Here is a 27567-nt window from a genome sequence, read left to right on the forward strand (position 1 = left end):
TCTCTGATGCCACGGAATGAGTTATCCAACTGCTGTGGTTTAGTGGGACACAAACAAGAGCTAGCTACCCTGGTTAAACCAAATGTCTGATAATGTTTATGGAAGAAAAAAAAAAAAAAACACACTAAAAGGCACTGCAAGAGATCATTTTATCTGAATCAGGGTCACTTGCTATTTTCTCCCCTGGTCTTGTTATGTCTCCAGTATATTTTGGATGCACACACAAGGAACAATGACACGAATGCCTTTGATTACTTGCATGAATGTTCATTACTGCCTGGGACAATTTATTTTGGGTCTGGGTTTAATTGGAAACATCAGTTTCTTAGCCTGAGGCTCACAGTGTGTGTTACACCTGAAATCTGCTCAGAGGTTACAGCTGGAGCAGGACATAGCCGCCTGTATAGGAAGGGGAATTTCCCAGGCAGAAAACACATTCCACCTGTACTGCATGACCTTCACTGCCTGCCAGGCCTGGGCTCCCCTTTAAGCCAGATTTGGTCTATAAAGCCTTAAATGCTTTGGGTACTAATGGCTTAAGTGACTATCTCTGTCTTTCACACACAAGTGACATTCACAGCAGCTGCAGTGCTTTTGCCAACTTTAGCCCTCACTTTTAAACAAAAAGTTGTTACTTGCTTAGTATTCTTGGCACGGGTTCCTTGATCCTGGAGTTTGTCCTCTTCTTTTGGCTGGAGGAGCTGCCCTTAGGGCATTCTGAAATTCTTAGTTCTCCTCCAGGATTTCAGTTCTTATTAGCCTATATCCCCTGTAGCTGGGGTTTGATTAAGGTTGTAGGGTGGTCTGAATGGGCAAAGTTGGATTTGGCAGCTAGAAGGCTTTCTATTTTTGATGATCTGTCAGCTGCTGAATTGTGTGGTGACTCACACAGGCTAAGAGGTGAGAGCTTTTGTATGTGCGATGCAGGTACATGATGGCTCTAGGTAATCTCAAACCACTGAACTCCCCAAAGTGCTTGGAAGACAAATCCTAGCAGCTGGTCATCCGTGCTATGACCAACTCAAAAGGAGCAGCAGTGCAGCTGTTTTCACCCCACAGAAGCTGTGGGGAGGAACTAATTAACTTCCTTATCCAAAAGGAGAGCTAGGAGTATGCTAGGTGCTCTCGGTCCTTAAGGAATAAAGAGGATCATACCTATTGATAACAAAATGATGGAAAATAAGGGGAATTACACTGGAGAAAGAAGTACAGAGACTACCCAAGGTTCACCTGTAGCCCATCTCCACCAGCAGTGGCTAGCAACAACAGCAGAAGGAAAGAAAACCAGAAACTGGGCTGGTACAAAGCTATCTTTCCTTCATAACCCGCTTCTTGCAGGTTAGTTTCCTTTTGAAGTAGAAGTGCAGTCTTTGCCACAACATTTAGTCAGTGTTGGTGGATTTATATTCCCTCCATTTTGAGCCCATTTACATTCCCAACCTGCACAACACATTTGTATTTCCCATGAAAGAAGTAGAAAGGACTTAATTTGCTTCAAGCAAATTCCTTCAAGGAGTAATTTCAGCAAAATAAATGGAGTCAGACTAGTATAAAGTTGTCTGTATGTATCATTGAGTCTGAGAGGAGTGATAGCTTTGTCTAAAAGGTAGGTATTTAGGACAGAAGTATACAGCTTTTTACCAGACCCTATCACCTTTTTAAATGATAGGATTTGGTTGCACAGTCAATTTGCATTATTATAAAGCTGAAATCTGAGCAAGAAATGTGTATGGACTTGCATTTTTCACATTTCTTCAGATTTTTTTATGTTTATTTTATTTTTTTTTCTAGTCTTGAATTAGGTGTGCAATACCAAAGAGCCAAAGCTTTCTGTGCGATGTGTAAGATTGTGAGATGTGTAAGAGCGAAAAATATAGACTGTGATTCCCTTAAAGGTTTATACCATTTCTATTCTTCATCCAAAGCTGCAAAATGTAAAATAGAAGTGGTTCGTGACTGGAAGCAAGGCCTGTTCCATCTGAACTGGATGTTCCGATGTCACGGGGGTGTTCTTCTTGAGTGCTCTATTATTTTCTGGGTGTTTTTCACAGGAACAGAGGCAAGCATTACTGCTTGCTTGTTATAAGAAGAGTCACTGCCACTATTTTGGAAAATAGCTAGACACATTCTGAAAGGGATGTGATTTTGTTAACTGTGCTCTGAGATTGTCAAAGTGGTTTGGGTCCCTCCCAGAGCAGGGAGAGGCAGACCTAATTTCTATGTCTCAAATAGATTTGGGGTGAACTCCACTCTGAGAAGACCCTAAAGGGGTATTTCTGGTTAGGGTTAGAGGCACAGCTCCAGCAGTCTGGGAAATTAAACATCAAGAAAGGAAAATTTCTAAGATCTGCATTTTGGTTTTAGTTACGTGACTTCTTCATTGGATCTGGCACCAATTTCAGACCCATTATCTCTTAGAGTTAGGCATTCAGGTTCATATGGTTTCCTTCAGAAAGCTGGAATTCAGAGCGAAACATCCCAAGCTCCAGGCTGTTTAGATTCGAATCTTGGACTGAATTTCACAACCCACTATGTGATATTTTGAGGATATTTTGGCAGTTTTATTCTTCTCTGGAGAGAAGAAATTAAATCTAAAATAATCAGAGGGCCTATCTGCTGAATATTAGTAGGAATGTCAAAATAATCCTATCACTGTTGCCTTACAAACAAACGTGAAATCACACTGAGCAATGCTTTTCCTGTCAAAAAATAAAAAAAAAAAAGACTATTTTCACAGTTGTGGACAGGCACAAATTGCAGTTCAGCCTTCTTGCCATTGATTAATGCCTTCCTATTGTGCTGATACTTGTTGACTGTAGAGCTCTGTGGGCCAGAAGCTCATCTTTATTACGCCTCTCTGTAGTATGACAAGGTCTTTAGATTTTATTGCAGTAGTCATTTTATACTGATGCAATTTCAGACTGCTCTCAACATTAGCATAAGGGAGAAATTGATTTTTCTGCCATAGTCTCCCTCCTACAGAATTAGACATAACGAGTACATCTCCAAAAGGAAAACAGCTTTCCCCTGCATGCCCAGAAGGGAAGTTCCAGCTTATGCTAAATGTTAGCACTACCCAGATAGTGTCTTCCAGGATGTAAGAATTGACATGAAAATTACCAAAAAGTAAGTAGTAGGCTGAAATAAAAGCTGTGCTTCTTTCCTCTTCTTCCCCTATCGGCTCAGACAGGCTCATTTTACTAGAAGCAATTGTTGAAGTTATCATATCATATCTCATAAAAATTAGGGTTTATTAAGGAATCATGTGGTGTTCTCCCATCCCATGACATGATCTGCTACTGGAAGAAGGGACTAGCTGCCCCAGACCTTGTATGTTTTTTCCAGCTATGTTTGCAAGCCTAATAAGAGATGTTCTTGTCTAAATTGTCTAAAAAATGTAGGAGTGTTTTAGTTTATTTAGAGAAGTGAAACTCTGATCTCTTGCTGTTATGGTATTTAAACATACTGGACTAAACCCCTGTAGATGCCTAATGGCGATATGCTATTGACCTTGGTCAGGTCTATAGGGCTAGGGCTTTACCTGTGCCCCTGAGAGCAAGGTGTTCTGTCAGCCACCTGCACATGAAATAAAAGTTCTTTGGAGACACCCATCTTCTTCCAACATGTACACACATTTCTCCCACCTGACTTTTTTTTTTCTTTTTTTTTTTTTTTTCCCAGAAGAACTGTGCACATGGAGTATTTTTGATCTGTTTATTTTCCTTCCCCTGAGAAAGGAAGATTTGTGTCTGGCAACTCCAGTGACATAAGCCATGCAGGTCCAGAGCATTTGGAAACAATTTATGTTAATGTTCCAAAGGCTAAATTGCAAAGATTTATGATATCCTTTGCAACTATGAACTAGCAGTTCAAACTGTGCTGGTCTTTCTGGCAAGAGGTGATTATTTTCCTGTAACTTAGCAGCTATTGCCACATTCATTATCTACCATCTTACTGCAGCAACTGCAAGCCACTCTTCTAAGTGCTGATCATTTTTCCACGCCAGGCAATAATGTCATGCAGGGGAGCAGGAGAGAAGGGGAGATATATAGATATATATATATATCTTTTAAATTTACTTCAGGAGAAGTAAAGAAATGACCATTTGCCAGTAGCACTGACAAGTGGAAAAAAGATGTAACATGCAGTCAGAATCCACCTGAACTTCAGTGGGTAGAATTTAGCTGGAACAGATGCACACCACAAACGTTCGAAACAGTCCTGCATGTTTAATCCCATAATTTAATCACAGAATCATCTAGGTTGGAAGAGACCTCCAAGATCACCTAGTCCAACCTCTGACCTAACACTAACAAGTCTTCCACTAAACCAGATCACTAAGCTATACATCTAAATATCTTTTAAAGACCTCCAGGGATGGTGACTCAACCACTTCCCTGGGCAGTCCATTCCAGTGCCTAACAACCCTGGGATGCATTTAGGGGCAGTAGCCTTCTTTCTTTGGCTGACCAGGTATTGCTTAAGTTCTGCTTCATGGGATGAATGCCCACAGACACCCTGATGGCAGAGCCTGTACGGAAACCCGTGTGCTTGGAGCTCCAGCTGGCCTCAGAACAGGTGCTACCTCTCTGTGTTGCTTGCATCCCTGACCCTCCAGAAGCGGGCTCCTGGCCATGGGGAACCAAGCCAGCTGATGCAGAACGGGTGAATGTCTCTCTACGGATCACAGAGGGACATTTGCTTCCTTAACTTCCAAAAGCTAAGCCAGATGCTGAGATGCAAGTGATACAGAGCTCATCCTACGGAAAGCTCAGCCATCTGCTCTTCTCCTGCCATGGGCCCTCTGTCCCTGACAGTGGCTGCTGGCCTACCACTCTGTAAAGATGAATTTCTTCATTAAAAAGAGGGAAAGAGTTACACTTTTGCAAGGTTATTGAGACACTGAAGCTTATTACTATGGCAGCTGTTCATACCGTCATTTTTTGTGCAGGTCCTTGAAAAAGGGAGGCATGATTACTGTAGGGAATGAGTTGCTGGGTGTCCCTGTATCCCATGATCTGGGGCTTATACTAAGCTTGTAAACGAGATAGGGACAGATCTGGCTTCAGTCTTTCTTCCTCTTGTCATTTTTAAGCTGAGGAAAAAGTGGAAGCTTCTTTCTCTTGTTGCTGTGGAAGAGCAGTCCTGTAGTAAACCCATCAAAAGATTTGGCACCTTTTCTTCAAGAAATCAAGGCCTCGTAACACATCATGTCATTGCTCTTCCAAATCAGCCCTGTTAACAATGTCCAGACTGCTCTACCAGTATCCAGGTCAAGGTTAGGATGTCAGAAATATCTGATTACAGAGGTGTCCCTTGCTGTTTCTGAAGATTTTAAGCTCAGAGAAGATATTTGTAGATCTCCTATCAATTACCTTGCAAAAGCAGGGAAAACTTGATTTGATATTTGACCATAATAATAAAATACATAAAAATTGTACCCATATCTTAAATATCCCACCCAAACTTTTCTATATACATACTAAATATTAAAAAGTATTAAACAAACAAACAACAACAACAACAAACTTTAGTTTTTAATGGACCTTTTAAAGCTACCTTAAAATATTCTTCAGAATCACAGTTAGGTTTTTCCAGCAACTCATCTTGCGTGTACATGGGTGACTTATTTTGCTTATGGTATAACATTCCAGTGTCCCTTTTTAAGTACTTTAGAGCAATTTTCTGAGCAGACAGACTGCATTAACATGTGCAGATAACCAAAGCATACCTGGTTCCTGTCTGGATAGCACAGTCAGCCTATCATGAAATAGAAAGTGGAAAGTCTGCTATTTAAGATTGCTTTCATTAAAGTAATAATAATAATAAAGAACAGAAAATGTTTCTTGTGTAGGAAGGCTCTCAATGCGGCTGCCTGCGTACAGTCGCAACGGTGGAGAAGGAACACTCCAGTTGTGGTTTCTGCGTGGTTTGTTGTGTTTGGCATTCAGTAAGGAACTGCTCCAGTTTAGAGCCATTCCTGCAGCTGTGGAGTAAGCACCAGTGGTAGTAAGTACAGATCCCACAGAAGAAATGAGCACTGATACTTTGACAGTGCACCCCACACAATTTACACTATGATTAACTGAGGTTGATATTGAAGTGACTAGAGGATGTATGGTTTTACAAACATTCCTGCATACATTTCATTTACAAAAGGAGCTTATTTAAATAACACAGAGCATGACTCTTACATCTACCATAGCAAGGAAGAGCACAGCTCAAGCGGAAAGGCTTGCTCTTATGTTCTATTTCAAAGCCTTTTGAAACTGCTGTCTGCCTTCTTTCTCTTGTGGAATAAGCTAAGACTTACACGAAAGAGAGAGGTCAAATACTTGACATTACTTAAGCACAGAAATTCATATTTCTAGTAAGACCATTTAAGCAGATAACAGAAAGTGAGAAAGGAGAAAAATAGTATAAGATTAATAAAACCTGCAGTTATCTCTGGCTCTACCCTATGGAAAAAAAAATATTTAAGCTAAATGACTGCAGCTATTAGGCTCCAATAGAGGTATATTTTTCCAGAAAAGTATCATTTTCTCTTATTGACAGGAACACTGCTAATGTCAAGGAAATCAGACTCTAAGATAAAAATATCCAGAAAAAAATCATGTTCTACTATGTAATGAAATTTCTGAGTTCTTCTATATATTTGAAATCTTGTATAATACAATCCAGGACACAAAAATAGAACAGAGTCCCAGATATCTAATGTTTGCTTCTTTCTAGAAAGTATAGAAACAAAACTGGGAGGATCCTATACAGGAAGAATGCTTTGTTATTTGTCCTGGACTTTAGCAAAACAGCTCCGTCTCTTTCTCTCTGTTTCTGTTTACAGAGTCAAGACCACAAAAGCCCTTTCTGTCTAAGATAACTGGCACACATGTTGATGTGGAGGACAGTTAATGCACGTCTTTCATCTGCTGTGTGAAACTACTGTAGCAATGAATGCCTCGGTACTGTGAGGCATCCATACTACTCTGCTAAGCTCCTGGGCCATTGGCTTTCCAAAATGTGGGAAAAAAAGGCTACATAAGTCTTAGTGATGACCATTCAGAGGGGCATATCTTAGAAAAATAGGTGAACTACATGTGGGTGAAACCAGTTTGGTCCAGTTCATTGGCTGGGGTTTGGGGATGGGGACTGGACATAGCGAGCAAAGACATCAGCTGTTAATGTTGAGTCAAAATGTCTGTGGTGCATGAGAGACTTGGGAACAAGCACTGAAAGACAAAGTGAGCCAGGGGACAAGGAAACAAGCAATCCTTTTGTAGGTGAGATCCTTCCTAACTGAAGAAGGAAGATGTTGGGTGGACCATGGAGAGATGCACTGCATAGCACGGAGGAGGAATTCATCAGTGGTGGAACCTAGTCTCTGAAGATACTTCTGGTCTAAATCCCAAAAGTTCCTCAGAGCAATGACAAAACAGGGCTGGGAAATGCTTACAAATATTTTACTGTTTTATGCAACTTAGTACTTTTATTATGCAAGATGAAGTAAAGAGAGATGAGTTTTGAACCCTTGTTCCTGTGTTTGCCAAGGGTCTAGAACTGCTTCCTGCCAAACAAATGTGCAGCCCTAGAACTTGCTCTTCTGTGGCTGATATATTTGCGAATTCAAAATTGAAAATTTGCTGTGAAAGGGAGATATGAATATTCTTATGTTGGTGTTACATTCACCTACATCCCTCTTACAGTGTTTTACTATATATGCACTAAACATTATCATCCTAGTTAGCCAATATAATGTAGAAAGGTATGGAAAAAGGAAAAAAATGAAGATTGAAATTTTTTGAGTTGGCATGAGCATTGTTGTATTCAGCTTTAAAATAAGCCTCTAGTGTTTTGCCTCATTCCTGGAAATGTCCAAGGCCAGGTAGGATGGGGCTTTGAGCAACATGGTCCAGTGGGAGATGTCTCTGCCCATATCAGGGTGGTTGGAACTATATGGTCTTTAAGGTCCCTTCAGACCCAAACTTTTCTATGATTACATATATATGTATATCTAATTAGTATTGTTTTAATGTTAATGCTTCCTTGGCAGTCAATTTATCCAAGATTTATTTCCATGAAATCTTTCATTACCCTGCCATTTCACACTCTCACTTGGGGAGAATCTGCATCACAAATAACTGTGCATATGTAAATGAACCATAAAAATCGCACAATTAAAATTAATCAACCTAAAATGCAAATTATGAGATCTGCAGTCTCTGAAGCAGTACCCAAATGCGGTAAGGTGATTGTCTAGAACACTACACCATACAGAGTTTCTCTGATGATTCTCAGGATCAATTTATCCAACACAAATTAGCCTCAGACCTGCTTGTAACTCGCCTTTAGGGTCCTAGAAAGAGCAGTGGTGTACTGGCCAGCAGCAACAGGCATTCATTCAGTTTTCAGCCCAGTTTTCATAGAGGAGAAGCCATGTCCTCTGGCTGTTGGTGTTAACATTTATCCAGTCCCCCCTTGAGTTCTGAATGTCCTGCACACTGCAAGGCAAGGAGGTGAGGATAACAGCAGGTAAGACGTTGCTTGGTTCTCAGACCTGGGACTCAGTGTCCTGTGGAACAGAGCCAGGATTCACTCATGTGAGTATAGGTCTTTACAGCCCACTCCCCCCATTTTCTTCAGGGGAGAAAGCTTGAATTTGCATGGAAATGTGGCAGAAACCATCACATCAGCCCTTACAAATGCAGGACCTTTATTTATTTATTTATTTATTTATTTATTTATTTAAATCTCCTGATATTTAAAGCATAATAGGAACTTGCAGGACTACGTTGTGTGTGACTGAAGGAGTTGTCTAAACCTTTTCTAGTGCAAAGTGTGATCTCTGGGAGTGTTGATGTCTGTCTGTACTTATAGGAAGGATGTGATTTCAGGGAAAGAGACTTCCTTAAGAAACTGTATTATCTTAGGTAGGAAAGAGAGTGTTATCTCTATCTGAGTACTTTGATCAGTTATAGATCAGTTATAGACTAAATTGCCATTGAATGACCTTCATGGCAGAACTTTTGCATAAATAATGTCCAACAAAGCAGCTGCTGCTATATAATAGCAGTGATCTCACAGAAAATAATGAGAACGTGTTATAAAATAAACAACCACCTGGAAGTGATTATTTGGTGCTTGCATGTGTAGCACTGCTGATTCCCTTGGGAGCACATTCAACAGAATGGTAAGAACCAAGAATAAGTAAATTCTACCCCAACTCTTCTGCCATCTTAGGATCTTCTAAGCATTCTGGAAAAAAATCTCAGGCACTGGTGCACCTCCCAGCCTCAGGCCTGCTAGTCAAGTGGAGGTGTCAGGTAGGAACCCCAGGTAACTTCTACGGACATGATTTCTCAACAACAACAGGTTTTTTGACCTTCCAGCTGGCACCTCATCCCAACTGTGTGTTGGTTCTGAAGCCAAAGGACAGCCCCAAACCAATATCTATATTATGGCTAGTGTAAAAGATTTTGGATATAGTAGTGCCACTAGGTAGTGTTTGGAGCTGAGTTTGTTAATAGATATAGCACCTCATATGATATATATTTTTTTAATTTTCCCCAAATGTGATCTAGAATATACATGGGCTCTATGGATAGAGCAGTCTTTTGGGTGCATCTTTTCGCAGTTGTATATACAGACACAGAAAACAACCACAATTTTTTATAAGATTTTTTTTTTTTTAAAAAGGACTATTTTTCTGTTTTTCAAATCTAAATGCCCGAAGTAACCAATTTCAAACTTTACCATCTGGCTGATAAAAGACACAGAATACTTTAACCATAAAGCAGGGAGTTCTGTAAGTGTATGAACAGATGAAAATAAGGTTCATAAAAGAAATGGCAACCTTAGCTACAGAATTCCTTCACACTGTGATCTGTGTGAGTGTCTGATAATACACACCCTTCTGTTGGCACTTCTAGGACAATTCCTGTTTAAGACAGTGTACGAATATATATAGCCAGCAATATATATTACAGCTATTGACCTTGGACCTAATGATCAATCAGCAATCTCAGTTAATATACCCCTAGATAGGCATCAGGGGAGTAACAACAGCAGCTGCTGTATAGATTTTACAAGGTTTGCTTTCTTGTGTGCCTCTGTACAGAGCAAATCTGAAATACGCCGGTATTGAGTGAACTAAACAAAAGCCATGTCTCTTTAGGGAAGTAGGAAGTTTAGAGCAGCCACTAATGCAGACAATGAAAGTTAGTATTTCCTTTATTATGTACACAGAGCAATCCATGTTCGGTGGCATATAGTAAGCACGTACATTATCGTGGCTGCACACACATGCACAAAGAGAGAAGGATGAAAGGAAGGGATTCAGAGCTATTAATTGGGATTTGCATTCTAATTTATTCTTGCCACGTAAAAAGAAGAAATATGGTGCTGGTGGCTCCCCGTTTTTCCCGTGCACAATCCGTCCACAGTGCTTGCCTGCGATCAGGAAAGGCTACCTTTGTTTCATGTGCATCTGCTCTTGCTAGAGTGCAAAAATCATCCTTTGTTGCGCTAGGAAGCAGGAAGTGTGCACAGAGGTGTGAGAAACCCAAGATCCCTGCTCTGACTTGCTATGACCTCCCCAGCGGCTTACAGCCACGGCACAATGCAGTCATTAAAAACAGGTACACGCGAAATGACCCGGTGCCTCATCAGCTCGGACACGCAGCACTAACTGCTCTGATGAGGAATTCGTCTTTTTTTCTCCTCTTCACAACCCTGGCCGTGCGCTCAGGAGAAAGGGGGACCGGCGATCCCTCTCCTCGCCTCCTTACCCAACAACCCACTGGGTACCACATCACACATCCCTCTCCATCTCTCTGCACCCTTTGTTTCCAGCGGCGCCTTCAAAGGCACAGTCGGTGGGTAGAGGGGAGGGAGAGGGGGGGAAAAAAGGGATATTTACTTACAGAGCAGCAGCGGGCAGCTAGTGTCACCTCCCGGACCAGGGGCAGGGGGTCACGTCCATTAACAAACGGGTAATGAGCACACCGGCCTGCCTGCAGAGGAGAGCGGTACAGCCAGCCGGGGCTTCCTAGTGCCTGCCCAGAGCAGCTCTTCTCATTTCAGCTCTGCAGGCAGCGTGGTGTGGAAGCAGGCTGCTGCCTTCCCCAGCCCAGCGAAACCCCTCGCTATCATTTTACCATATAAGGAGACAAAAGGATCGGAGACACCCGTTCTTGTAGGCTCTCTGCAGCTGGCACCCGGCACTTGCTCTTTTCCAAGGGTGTAGATGCTTCCCCCTCCTAAACATCTCAGCTTTGTTGGCCCCCTTCCTAAAATAAGGCTCCCCCCCACCTCGCCTCCTCCAGCCTTTGTTTCTTTAAACTCCTGATGCTTATTTAATAACACGGCTTCGCCAAAGCCGAGGGATCCTGTTTTACAGCAAGTCAAAGCCAAGCATTTGTAAGTCTCTTCACCTGGCTGAGAAAGTGAAGCGTTGGGTTAAAATCAGTAGTTTTTATTCACTTTGGCTATTTTGCCTGCTGTGACAGTGCCTCGCCCAGAGGGGAGTGAAACAAGCTGTCTCTCCCGTTCGTGGTGAGGTGCACATTTTTACGAGGAGCAGGTGTGCGGGCTTTTCCTTATGAGCATTCAGAGCCTGTTCTTGTTTCTCCCCACCCTTCTTTCTTTGTGAGTTCCCCCTGTAGTGAGGAGGAAAAAGAAGAAAGGCAGGGGAAATTAGTGAAACCACAAGCCCCTTGTGTAAGAGCAAGCCAAGGGAACAGATTGTCTTGGTACATGCTCGGGACCCAGCAGAGAGCCCTGCCAGTGGGCACACACTAAAGAGAGGGGAACCGTTAATCCTCCTATAACCAGGAACTAATTTTTCTGCTACAAAATCCAATTTTATATATCAATCATTCTAGCAGAAACACATTCTGTTAATCAAAACAGCGAGGGTCCTGGGAAACCTCCTAGAGGGAAGAATTTGGATCAGAAGCACCTGGGGGATGTCTGCTCTCTGCCACGTGAGGGGCAGAGAGGGGAGGCAATCCAGGGTGATACCCCAGTAGTTACTGGTGCGTGCCAAGAGGAGGCGCTTTAAATTCAGTGCTTTAAACCCTAAGAGAAACTAATAGGATGAAAAAGTAAAGCCCATTAGCCTCAGATATTGTTGCTGTTGTTTTTCATCCAGACGATGCAAGATAATCCTGTGTCCTTTTGTGTTGGACGCTGGGTCCTGGCGCATGCTTGGGCAGTGGTACAGCTATGCAGATCACTAAACCGCAGGATGCTTGAGGCCACCAGGCCCAAGCCCTGCCCCAGCAGGGCCACCCAGCGCTTTCTGCCCAGGATCATCTCCTGGTGGCTTTTGGAGATCTCCAAGGAGGAGACCCCACAGCCTCTCTGGCCAACCTGAATCACCCGCACAGTAAAAAAGTACTTCCTGAGATGGGTTTGCTAAGGGTATCTCCTGAAAACAAACAAACAAACAAACAAAACACAAACTGACAAAACACAGCAAACAAATAAAAGAAAAAACAAACAAACAAACAACCCCCTTGTGCCAGAACCCTGACTTGTACTCACTTTCATCTTGAGTACCTGAAAGGCAGTCAGATTTGAATGGGGAGGAATGTATTATTATGTCCCAGCTCTACTTGAAATCTACCAAAAGCACAGGCAGAATAAAATGGTAAGAAGGGGCCATTCCTAGCTCTCCTCTACAAATGGGAGTGGTTTTGATGTCCACCAATGCCCCTGGGTCTGTCTGTCTGTTGCTGCAGCCCTTACAGTTGCATTTTCAAAGCACAGGCATTGTGCCCTGGAGGACCAGCCACAGCTGTATGGGACTATGGAGTTTGATTCCATGGCAATTAAAGCTCATTTAAATCAAAGCTGCTGCTCTCCCCAGCCATGTGTCACTGGCTGTTCCCTTGCATTGGCACTGGCACTGGCAGATGAGGTAAACCAGACAGGGAGTAATTTTCAGTGAGCCCTTGAGCTACCATGGGGTTGTAACCATTTATTGGAAGAGCTACTGGATGGGTTTCCAGTCCTATCACTTGCCTGATGCCCTTGGACAAGACATTGAATCTTTCTGGTCTTTAGTTTCACCATCTGTAAATACAGATCTCAGGACAGATACACTCTTGTGTGAGTTGTTAGGAAATTTACAAAGTCTTGATTAATGCATAATAATAATAATCCTCATAATCTTTTTATTTTAGCTTAAATTATTGCACAGTAGCAACAAAAACTGTTAATTTCCATCTTAGTTGTAGTTTGGAACTCACATTTGTTTTAGAAGTGCATGTAAAGAAGAAAAATGAGCCCTGAAGGTGATTAGATTTGGGCTATTTGAATCAGTTTATTTCCAGACCTTTCTAAATCAAATTAAATGTTCAACAAATTAAATATTCAAACAAATTAAATACATATTTTTTTTCTATTTCTATGATATTTTCACTTCCCTATCTGTCCACTGACAGCCAAGGCAGCAACTCTGCCAGAGATATTTTGATGTGACCTGCTGTTATACACTATAGTGTTTTCCACAACTACAAGTCAAAAATACATACTCTTTCTAGCTGGAATTGTTTAGCTTAACTGTTGCAGGCCATGAGTTGACTTTGGGAAGATAAGATCATTTTTGTCTGATTTAATCAAACATCTCTGAGTCCCTGAAGGCAGAAGAGCCTCTGCTGATTTATAACCTGATGATCTGTGGGGTTGTGGGCTCACAATTGGACCTGAAGCTCAGCAGGTCAAGCCTGCGTGGAGCTGGAAAGGGATGAAGGAGAGTTACCAGACAGCACAGTTTGGTGCACTCCAGCAAACACTACCAGAGATGGCAAGAGGAACCTCTGACCTCATACTGACTGGCAAAAACCCACACACCCTCTCTCCCACTAGTATTAAATCCACTGGGGGAAAAGAAAATGCATTTCCTTAATTGTCAGGCAGACAGTGAGGAAAGGGATGGCAAGGGGGATGGGAAATTTGTTTGTTTGTTTGTTTATTTATCTATTTATTCCCCCCATTGGCAAATTTAATGGTTTAGTGACTTTTTTTTTCTCTCTCCTTTTTTTTTTTTTTTTTTTAAACTTCATTGGTTCTCTGATTAGCTCAGCCTTCTTCAAGGCCTGAGTGGAAACAATTCAATGAAGACATCAGGCAATATCTCTAAAAGGAAGCCTGCTTTTAGGGCTGAAAATACAAATACCTTTCAGTGCCATCTTGTGATTCAGAAACATACCCTATGGCTTATAAATTCATCATAGAGGTAGCATTTATGTAGCATTTATTGTTTGTTCTTCAGTTGACTGTGTGCCTTAACAGGTTTAAATCTGATATGGAGAAGGCCATACCTCACATATGGGAAATGAGATGGAAAACGTATTCTTCTCATAGTGGAACTTCTCAGTGATTTTAGTAATCCCTCAGAAATCTCACTTTAGCTACTATGTTGATGCCTCAATAACTACCATTTCAGCACTTATCTCCTTTTCTGGCTGAAATGAAGGAACCAAGAAAAATATTGGAAAAAGTTGTCTGGAAGTGTAATATTCATATTTCTCCAAAGCTGAGTCACAGAGAAATTTAATGTCTCTGAGAGTGCAAGGGAGGTGGAAAACTATGCTTTAAAGCTTGAAAATGGCTAAGCTACTGACTGATTTCTCCCATCACAATCTTATCCTGTCAACTGTTACGTTACTTTATCAAAATTCAGCAAATCCTTTTCTGATGCTGGAACCCATGTAACACAAGCTTCCATTGAACACGAGAGGGTGCATTTAGGAGAGCTGCTGTTTTTGGCACTGCTGTTTAGGAAGTAGTATAGACTCATGCAGACATTGCATTTTAGTTCATTAAACCTGAAATAACAACCAGGCAATATTAAATCTTTCTGAAATTTCATTCTTAAAGGATATTCTCAAATATGTAGTTATTCTCAAGCACACGAGAAATATACAAAGGGTAAATGGCTTGGCTTTAGTCTATATTTTATTTCCCCATTCAGTCTCCCAGTCATAAGTCTTTTTTGCAATATTCTGATCTTTTTTTTCTTTCCCTGGGTAATGAAAGTGTCAAACAGAAATACTCAGCAAGTAAGACGCATCAGAGTTTCACAGACTCTGAAGAAATTACAGATACTTTTAGACAATCCATTAAATCCACTGCAACCAAAGCAGACAAAGACCTTTACATGAGCTGGAAATCTGTCTACCTTGGATGGATGTAAAACTTTTATTTTTATGTGGGTGTTTATTCTAAAACAATGTGAAAAGCGTAATACTTTAGAAATTCCAAACTAATCTGGAAAAAAAAAAGAAAGAATGTTTTCGTTTTTAATTGTTTTCACAGATAGTTTTAACAATTTTCTGCAGTGAATTTAGAGGAAGATGCCATAGCTCAGTAGCACTGAGAAACTTCTGTTTTTCTATAGGAAATGTTATTGTCAGAAAGATGACATTGTTATGTGATAAGATAGGTGATACTGACTCAATTTCAAGGCTAACTCTGTGATAAAGTAGTCTGTGATGGTGCTGAGAGCAGTTTAGACCACTTACGTTTAGATCTTTATGGTCAGTTTGGACAAAGACTTTGTTCCATTTTTATAGTTAATCATGACCTTCTTTTCTACCTAGTTAGCTGCTCTTTCATTCAGAGAAATCTATCTCCTGAAAAAGTTGCCTCAAAGCAAACGTGGCCATGTGACACTGGCCAACATGTGGTCTGCCTCCATCTCTGTATTGCCCTTTCTCCATGGACTGTTGAGATGTAGGGATGCATCTGGATGCTTGCAGATGATACAGGCAGGAAAGCAGCTATGTCCCTACTGCTGGCACTCCCTCTGTCTCAGGCGTGGTGACAGACATCTCTTGACATTGATGAGCAGTTGTGCATGAATTGAGGGGATCAGGGGAGAGAAGAGCAGTGGTGCTCAAGGAAGGTGGGGATGGAGCACAACAGAGGAAGCTTCAATGAGCAGGTTAGGGTTTAAAGAATCTGGTAGCTGTTAAGGAAAATCCTGGTTCATGATGATTGGGTTTTGGAAGTGCCACAGGATCAAGACTAGAGCTTCTGACAAGAGTTGGGTGGTCTTTAGAAATGTTAACTCTTCTGTCACTCCTAGACACAGAACCTTATTTAAAAAGACCATCTTAAAAATGAAGATGAGAAAGCATTTGTTCTCTGCTTTGTTGCTCAAAGTATTCTCTCTGTATGTTGTAGAGGAGACCCAGGTAATAGCACAGAGCCCTGTGTGGAGGAGCTGTTGCTTTTTGCCTTTCCCCTCAATTCAGCTTGATTGTCATGCAGGGCCCTGTGTATGACAGATGGGAAGAGGCTTTTGGGTTTCCTACCCCTGCGGATGGAACCCGAGCTAACAAATTGCTACAGAGCTTGCAGTAATTGCTGGTCTTCTGAACTGGCAAATGCTACCCCTTAATTTAGGATTTATTCATTTTGGTATAATCATGATTTATAGTTCCTTGTTTCAGACACACGAAACAAGAACACTGTGATTGTTCCAAATAACTAATTGCTCTGTGTTTTTGATCACACAAGAGACAGGGAATTCTATAGGAAATACCTCACATACCTGGTTACTCCCCTCAGTGCACCCAGCATGCTCCAGTGCTTTTAGGAAAAGTCCCCTTTCCAGAATCCTGCCCCCTCTCACTGCTCCACTGCTCACAGTTTCTCCTCCAAAATGTTGCTTCTGAGTGACTAATTTCCTCCTGCTCCCCCAGATGCCTTTTCTGCCTGCGTCCCTGACATCTTTTACAACCCTCTAGGAAGAGCCAACAGCAACGTTTGTAGCTGCCACTTCCCATTATCAGCGAGTCCAGGGGAGCTTCTGAGCAAACTGAGGTTCATAAAACCGAGCAGTTGGCAGGCACCTCTAGAACTCATCTAACCCATTGCCAAGGCAGGATTGACAACATCTAACTTGTTCCTGGCAGGTCTTCAACTAGTCTGAACTTAACGACTAAGGTTGGGGCTCTATAACCTCTGTAACCTCCAAAGTCAAATACAAAGAAGTTTTGACAATCCAACATAGATGTAAAAACACAGAGAGAAAGGAAACAGCATTCAGACCAGAGTTTGCAGTCTAATATGAATGTCCGATGACTAGCACCGGGCAGAACCTGTAAGTTGCACGTATTAAGATGATGCTATAGCAATATGAGAATCACTGTATAGAAGTGCTCCTCTAACTCATTATCCTAGCCTTCAGGTCTAAGAAATATTTTAGGAAGAAAGTGAGAATAGCTTGCAGTCATATTTCCAATTAATACTCCCCCAAAACTTCTAACAATGTTTGGTTCAGGGATTTCTCAACTTGGAGTCACTATCCATACAGAATATCACTTCCATGAACTTGCACAGTTACCTCCTGATCCCATGAAACCTTCATTATTTACAATTTCCTGTAATAGATGGTTCTTCTCTATGTTGTTGAAGAACCATCTCTATGTTTGTTTTCAACATAGTACCCATTAGCTTTATTTGATGCACCCTAGGTCTTACTTTTGCAGAAATAATCACCATCTGATCTTTATTCATACTCTAAAAGCTGCTCATGTCTTTATCCATCTTTATTGTACCTCCCTTCAGCTATCTCTCTCCCAGGCTGGTGAGTCCCAGTTTATGTAGTCACTCTACGAAACCCACTCCCTATGTTTTATCTTCCTTCCGCAAACTTTTTCTGATATGACAATTTATTTTCTCAGATGATGTGACCAGAACATTCAATTTGCTTTTTGGCTGTTTTTGAGTATGTAGTCAGCCCAGAAACATTATTTTATAGATGAAGTTGTATTTTTTCCTCAAGTGTGCTGCTTTGTGCTCATCAGCATTCAGTTTAAGATGCTACTGCAGTGGCCAACCACCCTGTTTCCTAAGATCCTTCTGCTTCTCGGTCTTTGTAGAATTGCACTATTGATCTCCTTTTACTGCAAGAGCCTCTTTTTCTTTCAACCAACTTTACATAATCTGTGAGAGATCTTCCCTCTTATTCTGTGGCTGCTTACAGGTTTTTAAAGGTGTTTGGTGAGAGGTCTTATTGCATATGTGGAAAAACACAAGTAAGTAAGATACTGCCAACCAAAGGACTCCTGCATCTGCATGCTTCTTACTGTCTTGTAGGAACCCGATGGATCTGTAGAGCTTGATTTCCCTTTACAAGGTTGTACTGAATTTCTCCCAATGTATCATATTTATCCTTCTTCTCTATCCTAATTTCTGCTAAATGTATCAGATTTGCCAGGATCTAATTCACCCAGCTTCTCTTGGAATCATTTTTAAGAGCTGGCACTTTATTAGCTACTTTCAGGTGCTCATTTCTAAGCTTGTTTTATTTTAAATGAGGCCATGCATTATACTTATTTCAGCTGTTTCATCACTAAGTCCCTTCAGATGTCTTGCATGAACATCATGTTGTTCTAACATTTCCTTCCTATTTATTTTGTTTATTTGTTCCATACCTTTTTTACAGACACTTTATCTTGAAATAGATTCTCCAATGATCCCCACAGGGTAGTGTTCTCCTGTGGGAAACTCTCCAAGTTCCTCACAGTGAACACAGGAGCACATTTTTTTTCCCCTTCCCCCCCCGCCCCTGTTACAGCTTTCTCTTTCCTGAGGACTCCTCTTGTGTCCTGGTTATCTATTGGCCCCATCATTCCCCAAACCATTCCCCTTGTCTTGAATTCAAAAGAAGCATATGGTAACAAATCACTTTCCAGATTACTTCAGAATACTAATATATTTCTGTAAGTGGAAGCAGCCACCCTTTTTTGATTTGAATATGACTGGGAACACACTGTTTAGCAAAAAGATCCTTCTGTATGGCAACAGATATTTTTCTGCTCAACCTCCATAATACACATATTCTGAGAGGGTCAGAGATGTAGGCTCAGACATTTATTATGATTCAAAATATGAGCTTAGATTGTGCACTTTGAAGTAGAGTCCTTGCTATTTATCCTCTTAGGCCTGTGCTTACTTTGAATCCTATAAGTGTTCAGGCCCTTTAAATAATAGGATTAAAGCAATCATTTGGTTGCTGATGTGAATTTCATGTCTAACGCTTCACACAGAGCTCAAAAAATATATTATCCATTGTCAGCCTGGTAGACATTGTGTTGGATTGTGTTTGTCTCTGGAAAGTTTGTATCCACATGGCTTTCTGTTGGAGTTGCTGTCTTAATGTGAATGAAATTCAAATGCTGTGAGTAAAATGAAATAAAGCCATATAACAATGGCTTGTCTTGAAGACAACGTGTTGCATGCTGCAAGACAAGTAATTTTTGAACTATTAGAGAGGAGTCAGAAATCACATTATGAAGGAGCGCTAGTCCTTTCATTTATCCCCAATGTCTAACCTTAAAATCCAATGAGTTCTTGCTGGGCTGCTCTTGTACAGATGCCTTACATGACTGAGCACTGCCTGCCTGGCTGGCTGCTTCCTGGAGAGTCTGTCCACAGTGGTGCTGGCTCTTCCATATATCCAGAAGGATTTTAATGAATCCATACTGCTCATTTGAAAGGAAGAATCTTAACACTTGGATGTCCAGAAAAAAAAAAAAAAAGGAAAAAAAAAAAAAGAGGGAAAGGGGCTGGCTTGTCCATAAGCAAACAGAGCCAACAGGCAGAAGAAACTTCTCTCACAGGAGAAGTCAGAATAAGACCTTCTAGGAAGGCACACTGCTCTGCTTTGGTGCCCATTGATCTACAGCCATGCCCATGTTGCTTCTCCTCCTGGCTTTGAATTTGAGCATGCCTTGGACCCAGAGCTGTTTGCTATTTCTTTTTTTTAAGCTGCATATCCACCCTACATTTGCATTTGTAATTACAGGAGGAGAAGGCAGAAAGAAGGTAAGGCTGCTAGGTCTCTGCTCCCCCTGCTGCTCTGATTCAACAAATGAAGGAACCATTACCAAAGCAGGCAACTGGGAGGAGGGGCAGACTCCAGTAGGAAGCGATGATAACAGGGGGAGGAATAGCTGGGGTGAAGGTTGGCCATGCATTCCAAGACATCCTTAGCATGCTCTTTGGGCGTTCCCGCTTGTGGTGAGGGGAGAGGGCACCTCTGTGCGTGTATTTTGCCACTGGAAGCAAAGCAAAGGCTGCTAAGAAGAAAAGGATGGATGAACAAACTGTCCTTACATTCTGCAACCTTCCGCCTGTGCCAACGACAGGGAGATCTCAGGGTGACCACATATTATGTGATCACATCTGATACTATGTTCATATAATCAAGTCCATATAATCATACCCTCTGCTTACCTACCAGTATTCCACAGCAACAAATAATTGTCTCAGAATACTCCAACTGCACTAACAAATCTAGATCATCCTGAGGTTGTGAATATGCAAGACTGTGAGAGTTAAATACGATGACATTAGAAATAATGCTATGGTTTTGTTTAAGGTTGTGGTCTACAAAAAATGCGAACCTTACTACCATGAAACTCAGGAATGCTTCTGCAGCCAGTCCTGGAGGTCTCACTCAGAATAAAACTCTTACTAAAGGTGATGAGATTTATGGGTGGAGGGTGGAATAGTTTAAAAATGAATGGCTTTTGTTAATACCAAATCAGAAATGACAAATGTCTTTTATAATAGGTTAGTTATAATGTTTGAATATTCTCCTGTTAACTCTCTCACCAACAAACTTACATATGTGGTTTCCATGAGTAGGGCAAGTGCTATTCTTTTTCTTATTTTAAATGGTCAGTCAAAATGACAGACTCCAGTATCCTAGCTGACTGGTTGTCATTGGTGCCATAGTCACATTGTTTTGAGAAGATCAGTAAAAATAATTAGTGTCCTGGTTTCAGTTAGGACAGAGTTAATTTTCCTCCTAGTAGCTGGTAGGGTGCTATGTTTTGGATTAGGATGAGAAGAGCGCTGATAACATGCTGATGTTTTAATTGTTGCAGAGCAGTGTTTACACCAGGCCAAGGACTTTTCGGCTTCTTGCTCTGTCCTGCCAGCGAGCAGGCTGGGGGTGCAGCAGGAGCTGGGAGGGGACAGACCCAGGACAGCTGACCCAAACTGGCCAAAGGGGTATTCCATACCATCTGGCGTCATGCTAAACAATATATAGGGGTGGCTGGCCGGGGTGGGGGGCCGGCTGCTCGGGGATAGGCTGGCATCGGTCAGCGGGTGGTGAGCAATTGCATTGTGCATCACTTGTTTTCTTACACATTATTATTGTTAATACTATTATCATTATCACTATTATTATTATTATTATTGTTATTATTATTTTCCTGTCTTAATAAACTGTCTTTATCTCAACTCACAGGCTTCACTTTCCCGTTTCTCTCCCCCATCCCAGAGAGGGAGGGGGGAGGGTGAGTGAATAGCTGTGTGGTGTTTAGCTGCCGGCCGGGTTAAACCACAACAATTAGGAATGCAAATCGAACACATAACATCAGTCAAGAAAACACCAAGCATCATGCAAAATATCTTATCACTATTCAAAGTTTCTATAAGGGACTGTTAATGTTTCCACCATAATTTTAAATTTTTCAGAGACTCGACTTTGAACAAAGAGATGCATTGGACTAAAAAAAAATATCAAGACGTTGGCTGAAAAGACTATTGCCATTACAAATTTTTGAATAGATTTGTGTCGTTTTCTCCCTGCAGATAATGGGGCTAGTGGAATGAATGATCTAGAAAATCATCACCATGCAGTCCCTGCTTCTAGGTCTCTCTGCTCTTTCATAACCCTTTGTTCCTGAATAAACTCTTTTACACCCTCTTGTTTTGAGAGGCAAAGTCATTACTGCAGAATATTGCACTCTGTTACAGTCCCGCCAAGCTAGGAAAAATTCCAAACAAAATATTTCCACTTCCTGCTCTGGTGGAAGTCTTGACTCCACTAGAAGCACTTTCCATTCATCTGACATGCTCCTTCCTATGCTCAGGGTCTCACTTTGCAGTCTGGAATGAGATCTTCAAGAGTTTCTACAGCACCAAGATAGCCTTGATTCACCTCATGAATCTCCAGAAAGTGTCCCAAACCTCATCAGTACACAGGGAAGTACGGGAAGTAAACGTGGCGAAGGCTAAAGATGAAAAGTAAACCTAACACAGTCCTTATTACAGACAGTCTATATTACTAGAGCACCCTGGTTTGTGAAAGTAGAAAGGGAGAGAGGGTTTGTGGGTACTAGTCAGGGACTTGTGATAACACTGCCCATTCCTCGATCAACAAAATGCTCTGTGTAACCTGTACAAATAGCTTATGGTGGTGCCCATTTCACCCTATTTTAACTGACCAAATTTTAGTAATCTAAACTGGCTGCCTGTGATCCCACTATAGTGGAAAGGGAAAGAGAGGTTCTTGCAATGGCTGATTCATTAGACACCTATTGAGGATGAAATGAACTGCCCTGTAGAAGTACTTTTCTTTCCTCATTGGATCTAGAGGGAACCTAGAAGTCTAGTTCAGCCAGACACCTGACCTTGCGTAGCCAAAGTTAAGCAGGCATGTCCAGGAGTGGAATTCACACACCTGAATTTATCTGCTGTAGTTTCTCTTACTTTATTGTGCAGAGCTGGACACGACATCACTCATGCTGACTTTTACTCAGATGAGAGGAAGAGAAGGGATAGTCTCTCACCAAGACTTCTTTCTTGGAGCCCTGGGTCACTGCAGCCCTGACTTGGGTCTCACAGCCTGCCAATCCTCGCCGCACTTTGACACTTGAGTCTACTTTTGGACCTGGCTCTTACTTCTCATTTCTAAATTAGGAAAAAAAGTGCTACTTTTCTCCCCTAAAAGGACGTTGTGAGATGAAATAAAACAAAGATTATAAAGCAACTCGACAATATGAAAAGTGAGCCATATGATTACCCAATACAGAAGCTGTTTATCCTGTGCTCATTAAAACTCCTGACCTGGGGTTTGAACCCAGAATTTGAAAACTTCCACAAAAAAGGAATTATTCTGATAGCTTCCCGTCTTTTATTGTTCTGTACCAGGAGTGCCATGCCAGTGTTAGCACATCTTTCTTGTTGTATTATAAGTGGTGTCCTAGCCCCCAGAGTGACATGTTGCTTTCTGTGCCTGCATTTCCAAACACACCCAACACCAGTGGCATGGGGAGTGTTGCACTGAGACAGTGGAATGCATAGGAAATCAGGATACTCAGAATTTAAAAAATGGGTTAGATGACCGGATAATGGGCTTCTGTGTGGTGGTGGGAGGGCTTCTGAGGATTGTAGATACTCGTGTTTTCGTATGGTAATCTCTAGGCAAGCAGGGCTTTGCTTCCCTAGCTGCAGACTACCAAAAAGGGTCACTGTTACCTATTTCCCTCCAAAAGAAAATATGCAAATTTCTAGTAAGACTTTGGTGAAAATCCCTTAAGCTTCACAGGAGAATATGCTGATATGAAAGCTCACTGGCTTTGTTTGCCATTTGTTTGAAACAATTTCTGTTCCCATGTCTTTGCCCATTCTACTCCCATGACAATGGGGTTTGAAAATGTGCTTGTTTTCCTTTTTTAAAGAGTGTTTTCTGCTCATTCTTTTTGATATGAAAGTTTCACTGAGACAGCAGGAAATAATGACTACAAAAGAAAACCTGCACAACTGGCTTCACACAAAATGTTACTCAAAATATAAAGTAGAATAGATGGAAAATATCTTTTCTTCTTGCTCTTTCAGTTTCACTGCTTCTCAGTGGCATTTGTAATGGTAGCCAGTAAATCAACCTCCAGCAGAAACATTTTGTGAAGTTGATGAATCCCTTTAAAATGTGTATTGTTAGTGTTCCTTCCATGTTTGTGTCAGAATGAGTTGAGTGAAAACAGACAGGATTGCTCAAACTACTTTCAGAAAAACTGGGACTCTGTGTAATATGACCTATGCTTCTCTGAGTTAATCAGTATTATATGATGAACATTGTTGAAGCTGCCTGAGATTTATCAGTATGAAACTGTACTCACTGAGATATAAAGTCAGAGATAAAATATTGCAGCCAGCAATAATTCATCTAACTGAAAAACAACAGTCTGAAACATTCAGATTGCCTATGTTCTGCTTAAACAATATAGATATATATATATACTTATAAAAAAAAAATGGTATGGAAAATGTGAAAACCCTTTGCTGATGAAAATCTACACAAGTTTGGTACTATACAAATAAGGAGAAAAAAAAAAAGAGAAAATCTGAGGTTTATTAAAAGCAGTGGATGTTTCTGAGAAAATTCCCATTGATTTCAGTGGGGTGAGGATTTTACCCCCAAGTAAGTATTCACATTCCCTTCTTTCTCTGTTTTTCTTCCTTGTAAAAATGGCCTTTTACATTTTCTGTATTAAAGAAGTGTTTGAATGAGTCTGCCCCCTCCCAGCCTCTTGCCAGCTGCAATCAAAGGTCTGCCTTGTTCTGATGGTTTGCTGTTTGGAAGGGAAAAAGTAAAGATATTCATGCATTAATCATATTTTCAAATGCTAGGTAAGAACAAAGTACTATTGTTGGAAAGATTGCCTTTAAAATGGGTTCACTTTGGGAACAGGCTTTTGGTCTTTTTGTTTTATTTCACTTTTAAATTCAAATCCAGTGAAAAATCACTGCACTAGTATGCATGTTCATGCATTTTTTCAAGCTAAATATCTTTGGCCAACATATTAAAAGATGTTTTGCTGCACATGATTGGAATGCTACTTTTACTTCTTGTTTTTTAAGGGGGAATACCATCAGTACACCAGTGATGGTAATTTAAGACTGAGTGCCCAACCAGAATAATTGTTTTATTCCTATTGTTTTAGCCTGAGGCTTGAATGATAGACAAAAAATTTGAGGACAAGAAAATTTCTAACAAGGGGGAATTGAGGGGGAGGGAACAGAATCAGGACACCACTCTATTAAAAATTGATAATTTTGTGCATGATTTCTTTATTGCACAATTTACGGCAGAAACCTATCGGCTGAGCATAGTTGCAGGATCTTAGAAAACAAAAAACAAACAAAAAAAAAAACCAAAAACAAAACAAAACAACAACAAAAAAACAGTCCAAGGGGAGCTGCAGGCCTGGATAGGGCAGATCCCAACACTTCCTGATGGCCCACTCAGAGTCAACACTGTGCTCTTCAGTGGGAAGTGCTACTTTTGGTCTCCAATCAATTTACAAAACTCATTTCACCAGTGCTGGGGACGAGATGATCAGAGCTCTGTATGGATCTGAACTGAACAGACCACAGTCTGGTGGTGAGACCATAACTGTGAGAGATCAGAGGAACAAGCAGAGGCAACAGCAATGATGTTTGAAGAAGTTAAGCCTTCCAAGGCATCCTTGAGGGCTCAGTAAGCCTCTAGATAAGATAGATGTGTGTGCAGACTGTTTGGTATTTACCACTCCTTTTTTCCTTCTGTTTAAGTTATGTGCTGTTCTTCACATAAAAGACGGAACAAGCTTGTTCCTAATCTTGCTGTCTCGACACTGTCTACACTGATGGTCATGGGCCCCTGCCAGAGTAATCCTGGACAGCTCAGCCAGACCAGACTTGCCAGCTGGGGATGTCCGCCCTGAAAGTGGGTCTCCAACACAGTTGGTTTTGGACATGTGGAGGCATCCCCAGAGGCTGCATCTACGGTCATAAATCAGAGAGGATGTCAGGACAGTCACAAAGACTCAACTGACCACACTGGCCAGCTGTCCAAATGCCAGCTAGGACTCTCCCACCCTGGGCATGGCTTGGGAGAGAGCCCCATCCGTTGGACTTTTTTTGGATGTGGCCACTCTCTTTTAGAAGCAAGGAGGGTGTAATGGCATGGAATGGAACAAGAGCATTGCAGGGTGCATAGTACGTACTTGTGTGGTGGGGCCAGAGACACAACCCTGGTACTGGGCCCAAGTTCACATTGTTGGCCCAGTCAACACTTGATGTGAATACCTAAATCTCAGCTAATGTCAGTGGATCCCAGCAATTTGGAACATCTAAGGGCCTGTCCTTTTTCTTTTAAATCTTCATTTAAGGATTGAGCCCAATCCTAAATACTTTGAAGTGAGGTGACCATTCGTACAAGACTTGGGTTTGGGTCAGGTCTAAGGAGTCCTGCTTTCCAGGACTGACAGCAACCTGCAGTCGTATCAAAGCCTACTGAGCAATTTGAAAGAAAACCTCCTTTCATTCAATTGCCTAACAGAATAATAAATTGCGTAAAATGTGGCAGCTTTAGTCCTTGTGCTACAAGTAAATTAGTATTTCTTACCTTTGTATTATACTTTAAGGTCCTTGGATGAATGAGACTTTCATTATAGGGATGTTTATATTAAAACTGTGTGTGTAGATGCAGTCAAACACGTGTACACATGGGCACAAACAATCTTATTTTTCCAAGAGGTTGTCTTTTATCAGCTTCATTTGAAAATTAATGCTCTCATGAGACGAGGTTAAAAGTAGTTTAATATAACAATGGTCTGATAATTGGCATTTGGTTGTTATTGCTAATGTTATTTTACAGTCTGGTTCTGAAGAATTCCTGCTTTGACACCCAGATATGTTTTAGTGCTTTTCTTTCTTTTCCCTTTTCACACAGCTGCTGTAATCCATATCAAGCAATTGTTTAAACATGAAACAAGCAGGCATCACTTGTAATTTGGCTTTCTTTTACTTCAAGGCCATTAGGAAATGGTCTCAAAGAAGGAAAAAAAATAAAATGTTCCCTCTGCCCTCTATTTTCCCCACTATCTATTCATTTTCCAAATATTCATCATAAAGAAGAAAATTCTGATAGAGGGGAAAAATAAAACACACAAAACCAAAAAACAGCTAATCAGAATTTTTCTGCCTGAAGTCACTCAGTTTCCTATTCAAACCAGGAAAATGTCTATAGTTAGACATGGTTGTATTCCTTCAGAACATGGAAACATGACAGCATATTATTAGTGCAGAAACTGAAGAGCAGCTGCTATTTAGCACCTGATTCCTAACAGCAGTCTGGAAATACAAAGTGAGACACGCTGTATGTGTCCTGTCAGCAAGAAATGAACAAACATCCTAAAATCCCCTCTTTCCATAAGAAAGAAGCCGTCCCCTTATGGTGTCTAAGCAGAGCCCTGAGAAACTTCCAGTCCCTGTTGCAAAGGGAAGGTGAAAAGGAGAACAGGGGCCAAATGACAGTGAAAAGCCAGACAAGTCACTGCCTTACCTTGCTGCAGCCTGGTGGTGCCTCTGCTCGTGAGCCCGCGAGTGAGAGAAGACGGGGACAAAAGCGGAGACTCACGGCTTTATTGGGTTACCCACACTATGTATATAGCAATTAGGCAGTTAGGCATCCGTGCTCCAGATGAGCTATAAATATAATATCTCCAGAGCCCCAGCCACCCGGAGGAGATAAGGACCGCAGCACCTCTGTGCCACCAGCCTTTTAAGGCATCGTAGATAGGGCAGCACGAGGCCCCGATGGAAAGGGCTGCCGTGCTCCTGGCCTGCTCCCTTTGGGAGTGCCAGTTCTCAAAATACCCTCACCTACTGCCAGGAGCTCCTGCGCGGGTCCCTCAAAGAGCCAGAGTTATTCCATGGCTTGATATTTTAGCTGAGCTTTGAACAGCTCTGTCTCCTCACTCAGATTATCCC

The 27567-nt window shown here is 41.4% G+C and overlaps 1 protein-coding gene across 5 annotated transcripts in view; it reads right to left on the reverse strand.

Annotated features, from left to right (window-relative positions):
• FHL2 (four and a half LIM domains 2) overlaps positions 1-27286 on the reverse strand; it is a 41930-nt gene extending 14644 nt beyond the window's left edge. For 2 of the 5 annotated variants that reach the window (XM_083818968.1, XM_083818966.1), the window contains exon 1: positions 10917-11227. The gene's annotated coding sequence lies outside the window, so the exon portion shown is untranslated. Of the gene's footprint in view, positions 1-8340; positions 8574-10916; positions 11228-27139 lie in introns of those variants that run through there. The other 3 variants (XM_083818969.1, XM_083818967.1, XM_083818970.1) reach the window with 3 other exon arrangements.
• Between the last annotated feature and the right edge of the window lie 281 nt (positions 27287-27567).

Source organism: Anser anser (genome assembly GCF_964211835.1).
Source record: "Anser anser genome assembly, chromosome: 1".
In the NCBI taxonomy this organism is placed as follows: Eukaryota; Metazoa; Chordata; class Aves; order Anseriformes; family Anatidae; genus Anser; species Anser anser.